Below are 18516 nucleotides of genomic sequence, written 5' to 3'. Positions count from 1 at the left end.
CATATGCAGCTCTCAAGTCCAGCTCACCCTCCCAGACACTATGAGCAGGTCAAGAAAGTACTCAGTCTCTCATCCGCGTACACTGGGTTTGAACGCCCACATTGCCAAACTAATCTCGTTTGAGATGATGCCCTTTCGGTTGGTGGAAAGCGCAGCTTTCCGCGAACTCATAGCCTATGCAGTACCACGCTATGACCTACCCAGTCGCCACTTCTTCTCTCGCAAAGCCATCCCAGCCCTCCACCATCATGTGAAAGACCGCATTGTCCATGCACTCAAGCAGTCAGTGAGCGGAAAGGTGCACCTCACAACTGATGCATGGTCCAGTCGGCATGGCCAGGGCCGTTACGTGTCCATCACTGCGCACTGGGTTAATGTGGTGGATGCAGGGTCCACAGGGGACAGCGTTGGTGGGACAGTGCTGCCTAGCCCACGGTATAGGAAACAGTTGGCTGTAGGCGTTCGACCCTCCTCCTCCTCCTCCTCCAGAAGCGAAAGCTCGTCCACAGAGCGCAGTTGTACGAGCACTCCATCTGCAGCTGCCACTGTTGCACACGAGGTGTCCCCCTATCGAGCAGCTAGTGGAAAGCGTCAGCAGGCTGTGTTGCAGATGATGTGTTTGGGCGACAGACACACCGCCGAGGTGCTGGCCGAGTACTTGAAGCGACAAACTGAGTCATGGCTGGGCAGTGTACATCTTGAGGCAGGCAAGGTAGTTAGTGATAACGGCCGTAATTTTGTGGCAGCCATAGCCCTTTCAAAACTCAGCCACATACCTTGCTTGGCTCACACCTTGAACCTGGTGGTGCAGTGCTTCCTCAAAAATTATCCGGAGTTAACAGCCCTGCTCCAGAAGGTGCGAAGACTGTGCGCGCACATCCGCCGGTCGCCTGTACTCTCCGTTCGTATGCAGAAGCTGCAGCGATTGCTCCACCTTCCCAAACACTGCCTCATTATCGACATTGCAACAAGGTGGAACTCCACCCTGCACATGGTGGAGCGGCTGTGCGAGCAGAGGCAGGCCATAATGCATTTGTGGGAGGATACACGGCCAGGCACTTTGAGAGCAGACATGGAGTTGACAGGTGTGCAGTGGTCGAAGCTGAAAGACCTCTGTAAAGTCCTTCAGTGTTTTGAGGAATGCACACGGCTGGTAAGCGCAGACGACGCCATCCTAAGCATGAGCATCCCACTTATGCGTCTGCTCATGCAAACTTTGACGCACCTTAAGGAGCAGGCTTCTGCAGCCAATGTTGAAGAGGAGGAGGGAATCCTTGATGACATTCAGCCATTGTCTGCTCAGGGACCTCTCCCGGACGAGGTGGAGGAAGAAGAGGAGGAGGAGTAGGAGGATGATGGGGATGATTACTTAGGGGAGGAGGATGCATCTCGTGGGGCAAGTGAAAATGTTGGCGTGGCAAGGTCTGGTACAGGGTTTGTGCGTGACTGGAGGGATGTGGATTTGCCAGAAAGTGCTCCTCCAACCAGCACTCGCAGTGCATCAATGACACCGGGAACATTGGCCCACATGTCAGATTATGCCTTGCTGATCCTAAAAAGGGACCCCCGCATTGCCAAAATGATGAACGATGACGACTACTGGTTGGCCAGCATCCTGGATCCACGCTATAAAGGCAAATTACAAAACATCATGCCACAGGAGAACCTTGACCTAATATTGGCTAATAAACAAGCAACTGTGGTAAATCGGTTGCTTGAGGCATTCCCAGCACACAGCAGCGGTGATGGTTCTCACACGAGCCGTACGGGCCGGGGGAAGCTTGCCAGAGGTGTTCGTGGTGCACACAGCAGAAGTGGCGTTGGAGACAGGGGTTTCATGACAATGTTGTGGACTGATTTTTCAAGTACCGCTCACACAACTGGTAATACTGCATCGATGGAAAGTGACAGGAGACAGCAGTTGTCAACTATGGTTACAAACTACTTTTCCTCCCATATCGATGTTCTCCCACACAGGTCATTCCCCTTTGACTATTGGGCCGCTAAACTGGACACCTGGCCTGAATTGGCCCAATATGCCTTACAGGAGCTCGCTTGCCCAGCTGCAAGTGTGCTATCGGAAAGAGTCTTCAGTGCAGCTGTATCAATCCTGACAGAAAAAAGGACCCGTCTGTCAACCCAAAATGTGGATGATCTAACCTTCATTAAAATGAACCACGCATGGGTTTCCAAGGATTTTGTCCCACCTTCCCCTGATGACACATAGGGTGACAGAAAAATGGCTTGCTTTGGTCCACCTCTTCCTGGGACTTGACCTATTTCACCTTTTGCATCAGCTGAATGTCCAACATCAACATATGCCACTTTCTAAAACTCCCTAACTGTGCTGCCTTCCCCCCCATGGCCGGGGTCACCACCTAGCGCACGACACCGTGCGAGTGCCGTTGCCCTGGACAGGTGGGTAGGCCGACTCTTGGGCGTGGGCACTGGCACAGGGTCCCTCATAGTGCAATCAAGTGTCTCTGACGGTGGTGGTGCACACCCGCCGTCAGACACACCGCCGTTCTATGAGGGGCCCAGTGCCAGTACCGACGCCCACGAGTGGGCCCCCCTTGCTTGGGCAGGGCCCCAGCATTTGCAATCTTTACCTCTCCCTGCTCCTCCGCTGTGTAGTCTGGGCCGTTAAATCCATACTGTGCCTGACACCGTCTGAGCCTGCCTCCTGATGTATAGACATATATTTTGAATGTGTACGCTATCCATACATGTTATCTGGGGATACGGCACCCTTTCTAACCTTTGTGCAATCACGTGCAATCCATACTGGGCCTAACACCGTCTGAGCCTGCCTCCTGATGTACAGACATATATTTTGAATGTGTACGCTATCCATACATGTTATCTGGGGATACGGTACCCTTTCTAACCTTTGTGCAATCATGTGCAATCCATACTGGGCCTAACACCGTCTGAGCCTGCCTCCTGATGTATAGACATATATTTTGAATGTGTACGCTATCCATACATGTTATCCGGGGATACGGTACCCTTTCTAACCTTTGTGCAATCACGTGCAATCCATACTGGGCCTAACACCGTCTGAGCCTGCCTCCTGATGTATAGACATATATTTTGAATGTGTACACTATCCATACATGTTATCCGGGGATACAGTACCCTTTCTAACCTTTGTGCAATCACGTGTAATCCATACTGGGCCTATCACCATCTGAGCCTGCCTCCTGATGTATAGACATATATTTTGAATGTGTACGCTATCCATACATGTTATCCGGGGATACGGTACCCTTTCTCACCTTTGTGCAATCACGTGTAATCCATACTGGGCGTGAGAACGGCTGGCGAGCTGTTAAGCAAGCTACAGCACCTGTGGTTTGCACACGTAAGTTTTTCATTTTTTCAGGAATGACGGTTAGGCCTAATTCCGGAACTGCGGTTGACCTGCACTTACTGGGAAATCATTGTTCGCGGGTAATAATTGTAATCAGTGATCCCCATCACTAACGTTGTTCAGCGGGTTATCTGCACCTGTAAGCGACAAACGCTGGCCTTTTCAGTGTAGCGCACATGCAGCCACGGACATGTAAGGGCATGACACACCAGTTATTGGCCAATCTCATGTGCCAGAGCCTCACGTGTCCCTCTAGTAAGCCGGACTCGGACCGCGGGGCATGACGGAGTCTCGTTCGTTAACGGAATTAAGCTTGCAATGTGTGCATCTGTTCTGTAGCTGGCATGTTTGAGGTTTCCCAGGTGGAGTCGAATTTAACCGTAGGCTCCACTCCTGGTGGTGCCCTTCTGGACATTCCTTTAAGGTTCAGCTTTGCAACCATACTGCCCACGTAAAGCAAACACTTTGCCTTCATGAACGTTGTTTGGAGGGTCATGACTCGTGGGAATAACGCCGCCCAATCAGTTAACCTGCTAGAGAGATCGTTCGTTGCTCCCAAGCATGACATCACACTCCCTAGGAGGAAGGTAATGCCACTGTGGTGACCGTACTCCTGCGGGCGACACAAGTGCACTGATGCCCAGCCACTGCTCAATGAATCTGCTGGTACATTGACCCAGACCACTACATTCCCCTCGCACGCTACACGGCCTGAATCTGACCCTGATGAAACTCAGGTTACCCTTCCCATATACAGTTCCATCTTACACGGTGACAAAGAGGAAGCTGCAGATGAAAGTGCAGGTTCGGCCCACCCGCCATCAGACACACCACCGTACTATCAGGGGCCCTGTGCCAGTGCCGTCGCCAACGAGTGGGCCCCCCCTGCTTGCTCAGGATCACAGCACTTGCAAAGTTGAAATACTGTGCAGTGAGATGGAAGATGGGGACGACGAGGAGTCCAGACAAGTACAGGGATTCCCTAGCGAGGAGACTTATTTGATTGTTTTCAATGTTGGGACAGCAATTTTTGGGGAGCACTATACTCTGGAGAATGATAGATGGGGCCCACCATACACTGGAACATTCCAAAGGTGGACATCAGACACTGGAGCAGCATTTACAGGGCCCATTATACACTAGAGCATTAGAAATGGGGCCCATTATGTTTGGAGCATTATTTGGGCCCATAAGACAGTGGAGCTTCATCCATGGGGACCAACATATACTGTAGCATTATGTGGAGCTCATCATATACTGTTTCAAACATTATATGGGACCAATGATTCTGTATGGAGAAATAGATGGGCCTCGTCATGAGATGTAAAAAGTGAAGTATTTTTCATTGTACTATACCGCTATTTCTCTGCCGTATCGGAGCATGATGAGTTGTGGTATGTGTTAAAGGGGCGCTCTTTCGCCCAGGGCACATGAAAACCTGGAGCCAGCCCTCCCCCCCACAACTGTAGCCAAATAACCCCCATTTTTCAGTGCGTAACTTGTATTATGAAGTTAATTAAGGTTGACAAGCTTAAGTAAGAAGAATTGATGCTTTTGGCATTCAAATGGGCACTGTAGGTGTGTTTCCTGTCCTCCTCTCACTGCCGACTTTTATTCCCCATTGACTTACATTGGGTTTCGTGTTTCGGGATGACCCCGACTTTTCCCTATAATCGGACGATCTTGCTCGACCCGACTTTTGGAAAAGTCGGGTTTCATGAAACGAAACGCGACTCTAAAAAACCAAAAGTCGCTCAACTCTAATAAGGAGTGCAAGAAAGGCTAACAACGGCCGTTTCGCGCTGATACTCCCTGAAACTGCAGACATGCTTCCTCCTGTTCATCCTGTGCAAGAAAGAGGGAGAAACACAGATTTCCTGTTCTATATAAGCCCCACCCTCCTCACAGTAACCCACCCAAGCACAGACATACTGTGCTTCTTACTCTGAAAGCAGCATCACTCGTGCTTAAAATCTACACCACTATACCAAAAAAGCTGCAGGAGTAAAGGTCCACCCATCCCCAAGTCATGTCCTCTTCCGCCTATGGCTCCAGTGGTTTCTGGAGTTGTGGCACATTGATCTTCACTTGCACAGATATGACCTTCATGGAAGAGTCATCAGAAGAAACTCCTGGGTCTTGACCATAAAATTCAACTATAGAAGTATGCAAAAGAACATCTAAAGCCTAATGTATTTTTAAAACAAGTCCTGTGGACTGATGAGTTTAAAGTAGAACTCTTTGGCCACAATGATCAATGGTATGTGTGGCGAAAAACAGCACAGAATTTTAGGAAAAGAACATCTCACTAACCATTGAGGATACTGGTGGATCAATCATGCTTTGGGGTTGTGTTGTAGCCAATGGACGGGAAACATTTCACGGGTAGAGGGAAGAATGGATTCAATAAAATTTCAACACATTCTTGATGCAAACATAACATGATCTGTAAAAAGTTGAATTTGAAAAGATTATGGCTTCTACAAATGGATAATGATCCTAAACATACATCAAAATCTATAATAGACGACCTCAAAAGGTGCAAGCTAAAGGTTTACAATGGCCCAACAGTCCACTGACCTGAACATCAATGAAAATCTGTGGTTAGACCTCAAAATAGCAAAGGATGCAAGACGAGCCGGGAAGCTCACAGAATTGGAAGAATTTTCCAAGAAAGAATGTAAGAAAATTTCTCAAACAAGGATTGAAAGGCTCTTGTCTGGCTACAAAAAGTGTTTACGAGCTGTGATAATTGCAAACGGGGGTGCTACTAGTTGATAACCATACAGGGTGCCTAAAATCTTTGTCAAATATTTAAATTTGTTCAGCAATTTGAAACATTTAAGTGCGACTAAGATGCAAAAGAATAAGAAATCAGGAAGGGGGCTCAACACTTTCACACAACTGTAATTCTGAACCAAGGATGTACAGAGATTAACCTTGAATGACAAATACAAGGTGAGGAAGAAGGAATGGGTTATTGTGGCGCCCCTGAGGTTCAGTTGCCACAGAGGTACTGCACCTCCTCCTGAGGTGTGGTGCCCCACCATCCAGGTAAGTTGGAGGCTCCTGACCACGCTCCAACACCTGCACCCATCATCACAAAGTAGTGTAGCAAAGCCACATTGCGGCTCCCTGCCTGGAGTGTAGCAGAGCACCTTTGGTGGTTCCCTGCTTGGAACACGAAACGTGCTGGGAGGCAGGTGGAGTTAGAATACATAAAAGAGCGGGAAGGTTTAGGATTTCAGTCAGTCAGTCTGTCAGTCAGTGAGGAGTGAGGATCCCTGAGAGAGGGATGGAGGAAGGAGGTGCTGCAGCAGATCACAGTGACCTGGGTCTGCTGGCATGGGAAAGGAAAGAAGGAGAAAGACATTGAACAGAAATCTGATCTTCCATAAGAAGGAAATACTAGTACGGAACGAAGGAGTAAAAGGGAACAGAGGATGTGGGTTAGGAGAGAACCCTGTCTAGAAGTTCTAAGCGCAAGCCCGGGGTCCGGTCCCCGAGGTTGTATGGATACTATTGGTCCTGCAGCAGACACCGGAGGAGTAGTGGGCTGTAAATGCACTACTCCCGTATAAGACTTGAGGGCACAACAGCAACATAGATAGTGAGCCGGGACTTAGGAGCAAGGAGTCCCCGAAGCAGGTTACAGCTGTCTGCCATACAAGGATAATTCTTGGGAACATCTGTTAGGAGGAACTCCAGTGTAACTCAGTACTAGGAGTACTTCACTTAAAGGCGCTATAGAGGAGACGTTCAGAAAGGCACATGTTGACGGAGCGTTGGAAGGGAGCATTCCATCTGCTTGGAGGTTGACTGAGTCCCTGAGCCGGAGGACACAGCACGGAGGCAGGCACCTGTGTGTACTACAGACTGTGAGTAAAGCTTTGGAACTACAAGCCCTGCTGTCCTCCACTCATTCCGGCACCCTCAGCACTGCTACATTTCTGCACCATCCACGTCTCCCAACTATCATCTCCATCTACACTGCCCTGGGACTACAGCTTCACCTATGTGGAGTTTTAACATCTTTGCTGCACCATACATCAGTCCCAGCGGACCTGTATGCAGCGTTGGCTTAACACCTCAATTGCTGAACACCACAGGTGGCGTCACGAACTGTGCTGTTCCATCTAAGATTATGATTGTATGCTTATATAGTTGTGTTATGTTACCTTTCTTTATGTTCAGTTTTGCATTTGGTCTGCTGCCACCTGCTGTCCTTTTTCTGTATATCAGACTGCAGCTTATTAATTCTTTTACATGCCTTCAACTGCCTGGTCAGATGACTCCCTCTCTTCCTGCCGGTGGCCATTACTAGATTCATCTTCACCCGGGAGAGACACGCTTACCAGGCTGTGGAAGGCATCAGTTTTTTGACCACTTCGTTGCTCACACAACTTGCTGAATCATCTTGCTGTACCACCTGGGTTGTTACACCTGCATTTCTGGAGAAGTACTGCATTACCAATCATACTCTGTATGTCCAGATTTCCAATAAACAAGTCTGGACTTCACAATATCTGGTGTGTATCATCTCTCCGGAAGCAAAACAGCAACAATGGTCCTGTCTGCTCTGCATTGAGGAAATGGAAGGTAGGAATCTCTCCCAGCCCCAATCAACTACACCTCCATTCGCCTCATGTGGGGACAGAACAGTCAAAAAACTGCCTTGAAGCCCGGCAAAAAATCACCCTTATATCCTAATCCATCTGCCCGCTCACATACTGTAGCCCTGCTCTGATTAAAAAAACTCTGCAGCGTCACCTCAGACCACATTGTGCATAGAGACTCTGTATATTATACAACATCATTGCGGATTGTCGGACTGCAAAACCCCACGATTCTCTAATAATAATAATACATTTTATTTCTATAGCGCCGACATATTCCGCAGCACTTTACATTTCAGAGGGGACTTGTACAGACAATAGACTTTACAGCATAACAATAATCACATACACTCACTGGCCACTTTATTAGGTACACCTGTCCAACTGTGTGTTAAGACTTAATTTCTAATCAGCCAATCACATGGCGGCAACTCAGTGCATTTAGGCATGTAGACATGGTCAAGACAATCTCCTGCAGTTCAAACCGAGCATCAGTATGGGGAAGAAAGGTGATTTGAGTGCCTTTGAACGTGGCATGATTGTTGGTGCCAGAAGGGCTGGTCTGAGTATTTCAGAAACTGCTGATCTACTGGGATTTTCACGCACAACCATCTCTAGGGTTTACAGAGAATGGTCCGAAAAAGAAAAAAAATCCAGTGAGCGGCAGTTCTGTGGCCGGAAATGCCTTGTTGATGCCAGAGGTCAGAGGAGAATGGGCAGACTGGTTCGAGCTGATAGAAAGGCAACAGTGACTCAAATTGCCACCCGTTACAACCAAGGTAGGCAGAAGAGCATCTCTGAACGCACAGTGCGTCGAACTTTGAGGCAGATGGGCTACAGCAGCAGAAGACCACACTGGGTACCACTCCTCTCAGCTAAGAACAGGAAACTGAGGCTACAATTTGCACAAGCTCATCGAAATTGGACAGTAGAAGATTGGAAAAACGTTGCCTGGTCTGATGAGTCTCGATTTCTGCTGCGACATTCGGATGGTAGGGTCAGAATTTGGCGTAAACAACATGAAAGCATGGATCCATCCAGCCTTGTATCAACGGTTCAGGCTGGTGGTGGTGGTGTCATGGTGTGGGGAATTTTTTCTGGGCACTCTTTGGGCCCCTTGGTACCAATTCAGCATCGTTGCAACGCCACAGCCTACCTGAGTATTGTTGCTGACCATGTCCATCCCTTTATGACCACAATGTACCCAACATCTGATGGCTACTTTCAGCAGGATAATGCGCCATGTCATAAAGCTCGAATCATCTCAGATTGGTTTCTTGAACATGACAATGAGTTTACTGTACTCAAATGGCCTCCTCAGTCACCAGATCTCAATCCAATAGAGCATCTTTGGGATGTGGTGGAACGGGAGATTCGCATCAGGGATGTGCAGCCGACAAATCTGCGCCAACTGTGTGATGCCATCATGTCAATATGGTCCAAAATCTCTGAGGAATGCTTCCAGCACCTTGTTGAATCTCTGCCACGAAGAATTGAGGCAGTTCTGAAGGCAAAAGGGGGTCCAACCCCTTACTAGCATGGTGTACCTAATAAAGTGGCCAGTGAGTGTAGATCATAACAGATACCAAGAGGAATGAGGGCCCTGCTCGCAAGCTTACAGTCTATGAGGAAAGAGGTAGACACGAAAGGTAGGTGGTAACAGTTGCCCTGATTGTAATGACCAGCCATAGTGTGCTAAGTGTGTAACAGTACAGACACAGAGGGCTAATGGATGCATAAAGCATGTGGGAACATGATGCGGGGAACCTGGTTATGGTAAAAACTTTTGGCTGTGCCACACAGGGATAGATTAGGTTAATGTGTTGAGGCGGTAGGCCAGTCTGAATAAATGCGTTTTCAGGGCACGCTTAAAATTTTGGGGATTGGGGACTAATTGTATTGACCTGGCACAGCACGTGTAAAGTCTTGGAGACAGGAGTGGGAGGTTCTGATTATTGAGGATGCTAACCTCAGGTCATCAGCAGAGCGGAGGGCACGGGTAGGGAATCTTATCAGGACGTTTTAACTAAGCTGCACTGCGATTTCCAGCCCCCAATTCAAAAGTTCAGTTTCTTAAAGAGACAGTGCACCTTAAATCAAAATGGCCAAAAAAGACCCTGCACAGTCTCCCACTGCTGAAACAGAGAGAAACAAAAAAGAAACAACAACAATGTGTAATAAATAAATATTATACAACAAAGTATAAATTAATAAATAACCGATGTGTTTCTTTCAAAAGTGGATGGCAGACCATCCGGTATACATAAGAAAACTAACTCGTGATATAAATGAGAGAACCAGAATAATGAGAATGTGTATATAAAAAACGGAATAAAAACAAAAATGTGTATAATAGATTAAGCCTTTATTGTAAATTTTGGCCAGATAACAAGAACGGCAATAAGAAAATATATATATAAAAAAAATTATATAAAAAATGGCTAGAAGACCGCACAATGAATTAATTAACAAGTATCTATACTTATAATAGTATCACCACTGTACAACAGGAATAGTTCAGATAAAGCATATATAATATTCCCCATGTAGAACAGCAAAAAACATAAAATAATAAGTGCAATAAATAGTGAAGTGATGATAATAATATATATATATATATATATATATATATATATAAAAAATAAATAAAAATAATGTGATAGACAACGAATAAAAATATGAAAATCACTCGTAAAAATTAGGTATGTGTGTATATATAAACCAATATTGGTGAATAATGCAAAAAATACTGTGAAAAAAGCTCCTGACGAAGGAGCTTTTCCGAAACGCGCGTTGGGGCGCGTTCTATTGGCATACCGCTTTCACCACTGTCTGCTTAATTGCCTTTCAGGTAATACTTTGTGCTGTATTGCGCTGTATATTTTATTGTATAGGCGCTTTATTGGGGCGCGTTCTATTGGCACACCGCTCCCACCATTGTCTGGTTATTTGCCTTGCAGGCAGCGCACTGCGTTGTATCGTGCTATATAATTTGGGCCGGCTTTTTTGTTTAACAGGCGCTTCATTACCCTTCGCGCTTTATGTGCTTTATGTGCTGGGTTTGTGCTTGATTCGGCCCATGTTATTTGTGCAGCATTGTTTAACGTGTGTGCTGTCTGGTTCCTGGCTCTGGCCCATTTCTATTATATAGCGCTTTGCATGGCTTTTTTCAGTGGCCTCCTATATAGCCATCATATGGTGCACATTAATTACTTATTTTACTAGTGCACCATTATTTTTAGAATATTTGATGTATCTTTATATACAGCCATTTAAATTCCATACAGCGCTATTATCTTTTCAGCATTTTTCATGTTAGTTCAGCATTTATTATTTTCTGTAACCATTTTTTGCCTCTATTATCACCATTTTGAGTGCTTTCAGTTTTCAGTATATATATATATATATATATATATATATATATATATATATATACGTATATATTTTTTCACAGTATTTTTTGCATTATTCACCAATATTGGTTTATATATACACACATACCTAATTTTTACGAGTGATTTTCATATTTTTAATCGTTGTCTATCACATTATTTTTATTTTTTATATATATATATATATATTATCATCACTTCACTATTTATTGCACTTATTATTTTATGTTTTTTACTGTTCTACATGGGGAATATTATATATGCTTTATCTGAACTATTCCTGTTGTACAGTGGTGATACTATTATAAGTATAGATACTTGTTAATTAATTCATTGTGCGGTCTTCTAGCCATTTTTTATATAATTTTTTTTATATATATTTTCTTATTGCCGTTCTTGTTATCTGGCCAAAATTTACAATAGAGGCTTATTCTATTATACACATTTTTGTTTTTATTCCGTTTTTTATATACACATTCTCATTATCCTGGTTCTCTCATTTACATCACGAGTTAGTTTTCTTACACTGCTGAAACAGAGCAAATACTACCCAATACTGTCCATTATGAAGAGGGGGAAACCAAAACACTCTGTCAAACCAACCATAAAGGCTGTTGAAAACTATCACAGTACAAAGGATGAGTTCAATAACAACCTGGACGACCTATGGGAACGAGTCATTTCCCTCATGTCAAGCATCAAGCGCCACAAAAATGATGCAGCAAGTTTACAGGACACTATAAAACGGCTAGACACGGCCCACGGAAGATACAAGAGACTGTCCGCAAGGTACGCTGCCTTCCTAAAAGACTCTAATATTGATGAAGCCTCATCAGAATTAAGCAAAGAGGATTCCAGAGAAAGAGAAAGGGACGCCGCTGTGCAAGACGCCAAAGATAAAGCGGAGCTCCGTATTGCTTATCTGCAAGAAGCTGGATCTCACAGGTCAGGCTCATCCAGGCACTCTGCTCGGTCATACAAATCATCCTGCTCAAGAACTTCAGCCCTCAGCGACAGAATCCTAGAGGCCCATTTAAACGCAGAGCGATCCAAACTAAAACGCTCCTACATGGAAAAGAAAGTAGAAGCAGAAGCCAAGAAAGCAGAGGCAGAAGCCAAGAAGGTAGAAGCAAAGGCAGAAACCAAGAAAGCAGAAGCAGAGGATCGGGCAAAGATTCTTCAAACAGAAATGGAGGAAGAAATCGCTCTAGCTGAAGTAAAAATACTCGAGCAAGTATTGAATCAAAACCTCGACCCGATTTGCCTACCACCACTGGAAGAAGAGGACCCAGCTGTCCGTACCAGTGATTACGTGCAGAAACAGATCTCTGCAGCACACACCTCCAGCGACGTTCAACCCAACAATGTGGAAATGTCCAAGTCAGCCCAACTTACTGTGCCAGTGTTACCCACAGCATCTGCAGAGACCCAAGACCAACGCCTTAACGTGTCCCCTCAGGTGCAGCAATCATCACAAGGCGACCACAAGATGCACTCCAGTCCATCTCCACAGTTCAAGCCGCAGTCATTGAAATCTCCAGAGGTTAAACCACAGCTGAACCCTGCAGCAACATCATTCTACCCGGGAACAATTCACCCTTCCACGCCACACAGCTTATATGCCCGAGAGGCAACACAAGCTAACATGGTAACAAGGAGTGAAGGATCGGATACGACCGAGTTAGCCAGGTTTATGGTGAGCAAAGATCTAATGAGCACCAGCCTCTCAAAGTTTGACGACTATGCAGAGAACTACAGAGCCTGGAAAGCAATCTTCAAGGCCACCATTGCTGACCTCAATCTATCTGCAGATCGGGAGCTCGACCTCATGGTAAAATGGTTGGGTCCTGACTCCACAAACCGTATCAAGAGTCTTCGGACCGTCTACGTGGGGCAAGCTGAAGCAGGTCTCGCTGCTGCCTGGCTGAGACTCGAAAGAACCTATGGCAGCGCTGAGGCCATAGAAAAGTCCCTATTCAAGAGACTGCAGAACGTTCCAAGGATCAACCTTAAGGAAGCCCACAAGCTTCTGTACTTAAGCGACCTACTTATGGAGCTGGATCTTGCAAAAGGAGACTCTCGTCTGTCTGGATTATGCTACCTGGACACTGCCCATGGGGTGAACCCAATCGTCTCAAAGTTGCCGCATAGTCTGCAAGAGAAGTGGGCAGTATGCGCTTCCAGGTACAAAAGATCACATGATATCACCTTTCCTCCGTTCAATCAGTTCTGTAAGTTTGTCGACGAACAGGCCCAAATGAGGAACGACCCTAGCCTAGACTTCCTGGAGTCTAACACTATAGCTCCAGCAACACCGTCATCAAGGTATGAAAGCATCTCACATAGACACAAGGACTTGAGGAGCAGTATAAGTGTCAGAAAGACTAACCTGCCTCCACCTGCAGTAACTGCCGATAAACAGTACACTATTCCATCGAGAGATAAGTCTTTCAATCGTGAGTGTCCCATTCATAAAAAACCACACTCATTGAACAAATGTAGAGGCTTCAGGTCCAAAACCATGCAGGAGTGCAAGAAAATCCTCAGCGAACTTGGGGTATGTTTCAAGTGCTGCGCCTCATTCGAACACATGGCCAAGGACTGTAAATCTGCCATTAAGTGTGAAGAGTGTCATAGTGACAAACACCCATCAACTTTGCATCCAACCTCAGCCACCAGCGATCCAGCAGTCGCAGTTACCTCTAGTCCGGCTGCAAGCCATGGCGAGGAGCCACAGAATAACGCAAATTCTACCACGGCTGTCTCCTGCTCATGCTCAGAGGTATTTGGGGAGAGCCAAAGTGATAAATGCTGTGCCAGGATATGTCTAATCAGAATTTATCCAGAAGGGCAACCAGAGAAGGCAGTAAAAATGTATGCCATCATTGACGATCAGAGCAATCGATCCCTAGCTGGACCTAAGTTCTTTGAAGCCTTTGAAATCAAGGGACCAGCAACGCCCTTTACTCTGAATACTTGCTCAGGCCGCATAGAGACTAGCGGCAGGAGGGCACAAGGTTTCATTGCTTCTCCTGTCAACGGAGGCGTAGAAATACCCTTACCTATGCTAATCGAATGCGATCAAATACCCGACCAAAGGGATGAGATCCCTACCCCAGAAGCTGCGTTCCACCAACCACACCTAAGGCACCTAGTCAGTGTTATCCCACCTATGGACTCAGATGCTGATATCCTACTTCTGCTCGGCAGAGACAATTTAAGGATACATAAGGTCCGTCAACAGTGCAATGGTCCTGACTATGCCCCCTACGCACAGAGACTCGACTTGGGGTGGGTAATCATAGGAAACATGTGCTTGGACCGAACAAGAGTCGATTCCTTTAAGACTTATGTACTCAGAGATGGACGAGCTACTTTCTGCAAACCATGCCCTCATCACTACGTTGTGAAAGAGAAGCTTCCAGATCCCGTACAGCTGCCTGATGTCATTCCTTCTCCCTATGCAGACGACTTGGGAAGATCGGTGTTTCATACAACCAAGGATGACAACAATGTAGCCCCGTCAATGGAAGACAAGGAATTTGTCAGGATAGTGGACAATGAGTTCCTTAAGGACGAGACTAATCACTGGGTTTTTCCCCTACCCTTCCGAGCTATCAGGGTAAGACTCCCGAACAATCGTGAACAAGCCTTGTCCAGATTCAACTCTCACCAGCGCACACTAAGCAACAAAACGGAGATGAAAGAACACATTGTCACCTTCATGAGCAAGATATTCCGGATTAACCATGCAGAGCCAGCGCCTCCTTTAAAGGAAAACGAGGAGTGCTGGTACCTACCCTCATTCGGAGTATATCACCCACGGAAACCTAAGCAAATTATAGTTGTCTTTGATTCAAGCACCAAACATCAAGGTGTATCTCTCAATGATGTCCTCCTCACGGGTCCTAACCTTACAAACAACCTAGAAGGAGTGTTGATGAGTTTCCGGAAAGAGCCCATCGCCATCACCGCCGACATTGAACAGATGTTCCACTGTTTCATAGTCAGAGAGGACCACAGGAATTTCCTCAGGTTCCTGTGGTACAAGGACAATGACCCCAGCAAGGAGATGGTGGAGTATCGCATGAGGGTGCACGTATTCAGGAACAGCCCTTCCCCAGCAGTGGCAACCTATGGCCTGCGGAGAACCGCACAAGAAGGAGAGGCCGAATATGGAAGAGATGCCAGAGACTTTGTAGAGAAAGACTTCTATGTATATGATGGACTATAATCTCTACCCACAGAAGAAGCGGCTATCGATCTACTCAAGAGGACCCAAGGTATGCTGCACCAAGCTAAGCTTAGATTGCACAAAATTGCTTCAAACAGCCAGGCTGTCATGAGAGCCTTTGATTCAAGTGACCACGCACCAGGTTTCAAGGACATAGACCTGGGACCAGACTGTCCGCCTGTGCAGAGAAGCTTAGGCTTGAGGTGGAACCTGTCAGTTGACACCTTCAGTTTCCAAATCAACTGTGCAGACAAACCATTCACTAAACGTGGTGTCCTGTCAGTGGTGAATAGCTTATACGACCCACTGGGGTTCGTAGCACCAATTATCATACAAGGTAAATCCCTTCTGAGACAGCTTTCCGAAACCATCAAGGACTGGGATGCCCCACTCCCTCCAGAGATGGAACCAAAATGGGAAATCTGGAAGCAGTCTTTGTGTGCCTTGGATGAGATCCACATACCGAGATGCTACGCCAGAACCTCACTTGCTGCTAGTACTAGGAAGGAACTCCATGTGTTCTCGGATGCATCCACAGAGGCCATTGCAGCAGTCGCCTATCTGAAGGTGATGGGACTCGACAATCAAGATCACTTTGGATTCATCTTCGGCAAGGCTAAGTTGGCTCCCAAGCCTGATCATACTATTCCCAGGCTTGAACTTTGTGTAACCGTGCTTGCAGTAGAACTTGCAGACTTTATACAGCACAAGCTGGACACCAACATAGATGACATGCAATACTACGCTGACAGTAAGGTTGTCCTAGGTTGCATCTACAACCAAACAAGGCGCTTCTACGTGTACGTCAGTAACTGCATTGAGAGAATAAGGAGGTCTTCCAAGCCTGAACGATGGCACTATATCCCATCTGAACTTAATCCAGCTGACCATGCCACTAGACTTATGTCTATAAGGTCCTTTGCTAACTCTTCTTGGCTTTCAGGTCCTAAGTTTCTATTGGAACAGAAGGGAAGTGAATGTGTCCAGGAAGTCTTCAGCATCCAGGATCCGGATGGCGATCCAGAAGTCCGCTCCGAGGTCAGTGCATTGGCGACGAACACTAAACCAACCTCCAGCCTCGGTTGCCAGCGCTTCGAACGCTTCTCCAATTGGATGAGACTCATCAAGACTATCGCAAGGTTAGTCCACATTGCGATATCGTATCACAATTCACTTGGAGACAAAGACTGTCACGGCTGGCACGTCTGCCATAAACCACTCTCTGCCGAAGACATTTCTCACTGTAAGTCCCTTATAATACGTTACGTCCAGCAGAGCGTATTCAGTACTGAATGGGAATGCCTTCACCACAAACAGCAGATCCCTCTGAAAAGCCCCATTGCCCATTTAAATCTAGCAATGGACAGCTTTGGTTTGCTGAGAGTCGGTGGTCATTTAAATCAAGCCAAGATTGCGGCTTCAGAGCAACATCCTTGCATCATACCCAGTAAACATCATATCACTGATCTACTGATCCGACACTTTCATGAAAAAACCGAGCACCAAGGCAGGTAGATCACAGAAGGCAAGTTACGGTCTGCAGGGCTTTGGATCATAGGTATGAAAAGACGTGTAGCAGGATCATTACATCGCTGTGTGCAATGTCGGAAAACCAGAGGAAAACAGGTACATCAACAAATGGCCGACCTGCCTTCTGACATATTGAGTGCCGAGCTGCCTTTCACCTATGTTGGCCTAGATGTCTTTGGGCCATGGATGGTATCTGCATGCAGAACTCGAGGTGGCCACGCCAACAGCAAACGTTGGGCCGTACTATTCACTTGCATGAGTGTCCGTGCCGTCCACATAGAGGTAATAGAGTCTATGGACATATCCAGCCTGATCAACGCTCTCCGGCGGTTTCTAGCGATCAGAGGACCGGTGAAACAGTTGAGGTTTGACCGCAGAAGCAACTTCATCTGTGCATGTCGAGAGCTGGAAATTGACCTCAAGCCAATTCAGGATCAGCTGGCAGAAAGAGGTTGCACCTGGATCTTCAATCCTCCGCATAGTTCTCACATGGGAGGTTCCTGGGAAAGGATGATCAGATCTCACGCAACATCCTGAATTCTATGTTTATGGACGTAAACTCTTCAAGGCTTCCATATGAGACCTTGGTTACTCTTCTGGCCAAAGTTTCTGCCATAATCAACTCAAGACCACTTGTCCCAGTGTCAATGGATCCCGAACTGCCAACCATTCTTACGCCAGCTACTCTTCTCACCCAAAAGACCGGGAACCCGCTAACAGTTAGTGGAGAGTTTACTCACGCAAATACCTACCAGAAACAGTGGAAACGTGTGCAGTACCTCGCTGATTATTTTTGGAACCGGTGGAGAAAGGAATATCTTGTAACTCTCCAAGGAAGAAGAAAATGGCGACAAAATAAACCCAACTTGAAAGAAGGAGACGTGGTATTAATGAAAGAACAACAAGCCCGAAGGATCTTCTGGCCTATGGGAATCGTTACAAAGACTTTCCCTAGTCAAGATGGTAAGGTCCGGAAGGTGGAGCTGAAGGTCCTTAGGAAATGCGAGCCTAAGACATTTCAGAGGCCAATCCACAAGCTCCTATTGATACTGCCAATTGAGGACATTCCAGTATGATGAATCACGAACAGAACACTGCCCTACTATTTTGTCCATTGGATTACTGTTGGGTCGGAGACAGTTTGGTCTAGTGCGGCTTCTCCTATCCGAAGATGGATACCATTGGATTGTCTCAGGAACTGACTGTCATCTTCCTTGTTTTTGAAGTTGTTATTATTGCATGCATATTCATGTTTCTTTTCTAGGTTATTGAACTTTAAAGAAAAACAAAAAAAGCTATATAGTGAAATCCCTTATGGAATTTCAGACGGGGAGTGTGCTGTCCCATCTAAGATTATGATTGTATGCTTAT

This window comes from Dendrobates tinctorius, unplaced genomic scaffold (assembly GCF_039654945.1).
Source record: "Dendrobates tinctorius isolate UK_male_01 unplaced genomic scaffold, ASM3965494v1 ptg000021l, whole genome shotgun sequence".
Classification (NCBI taxonomy): domain Eukaryota; kingdom Metazoa; phylum Chordata; class Amphibia; order Anura; family Dendrobatidae; genus Dendrobates; species Dendrobates tinctorius.
This window is presented reverse-complemented; position numbering follows the sequence as displayed.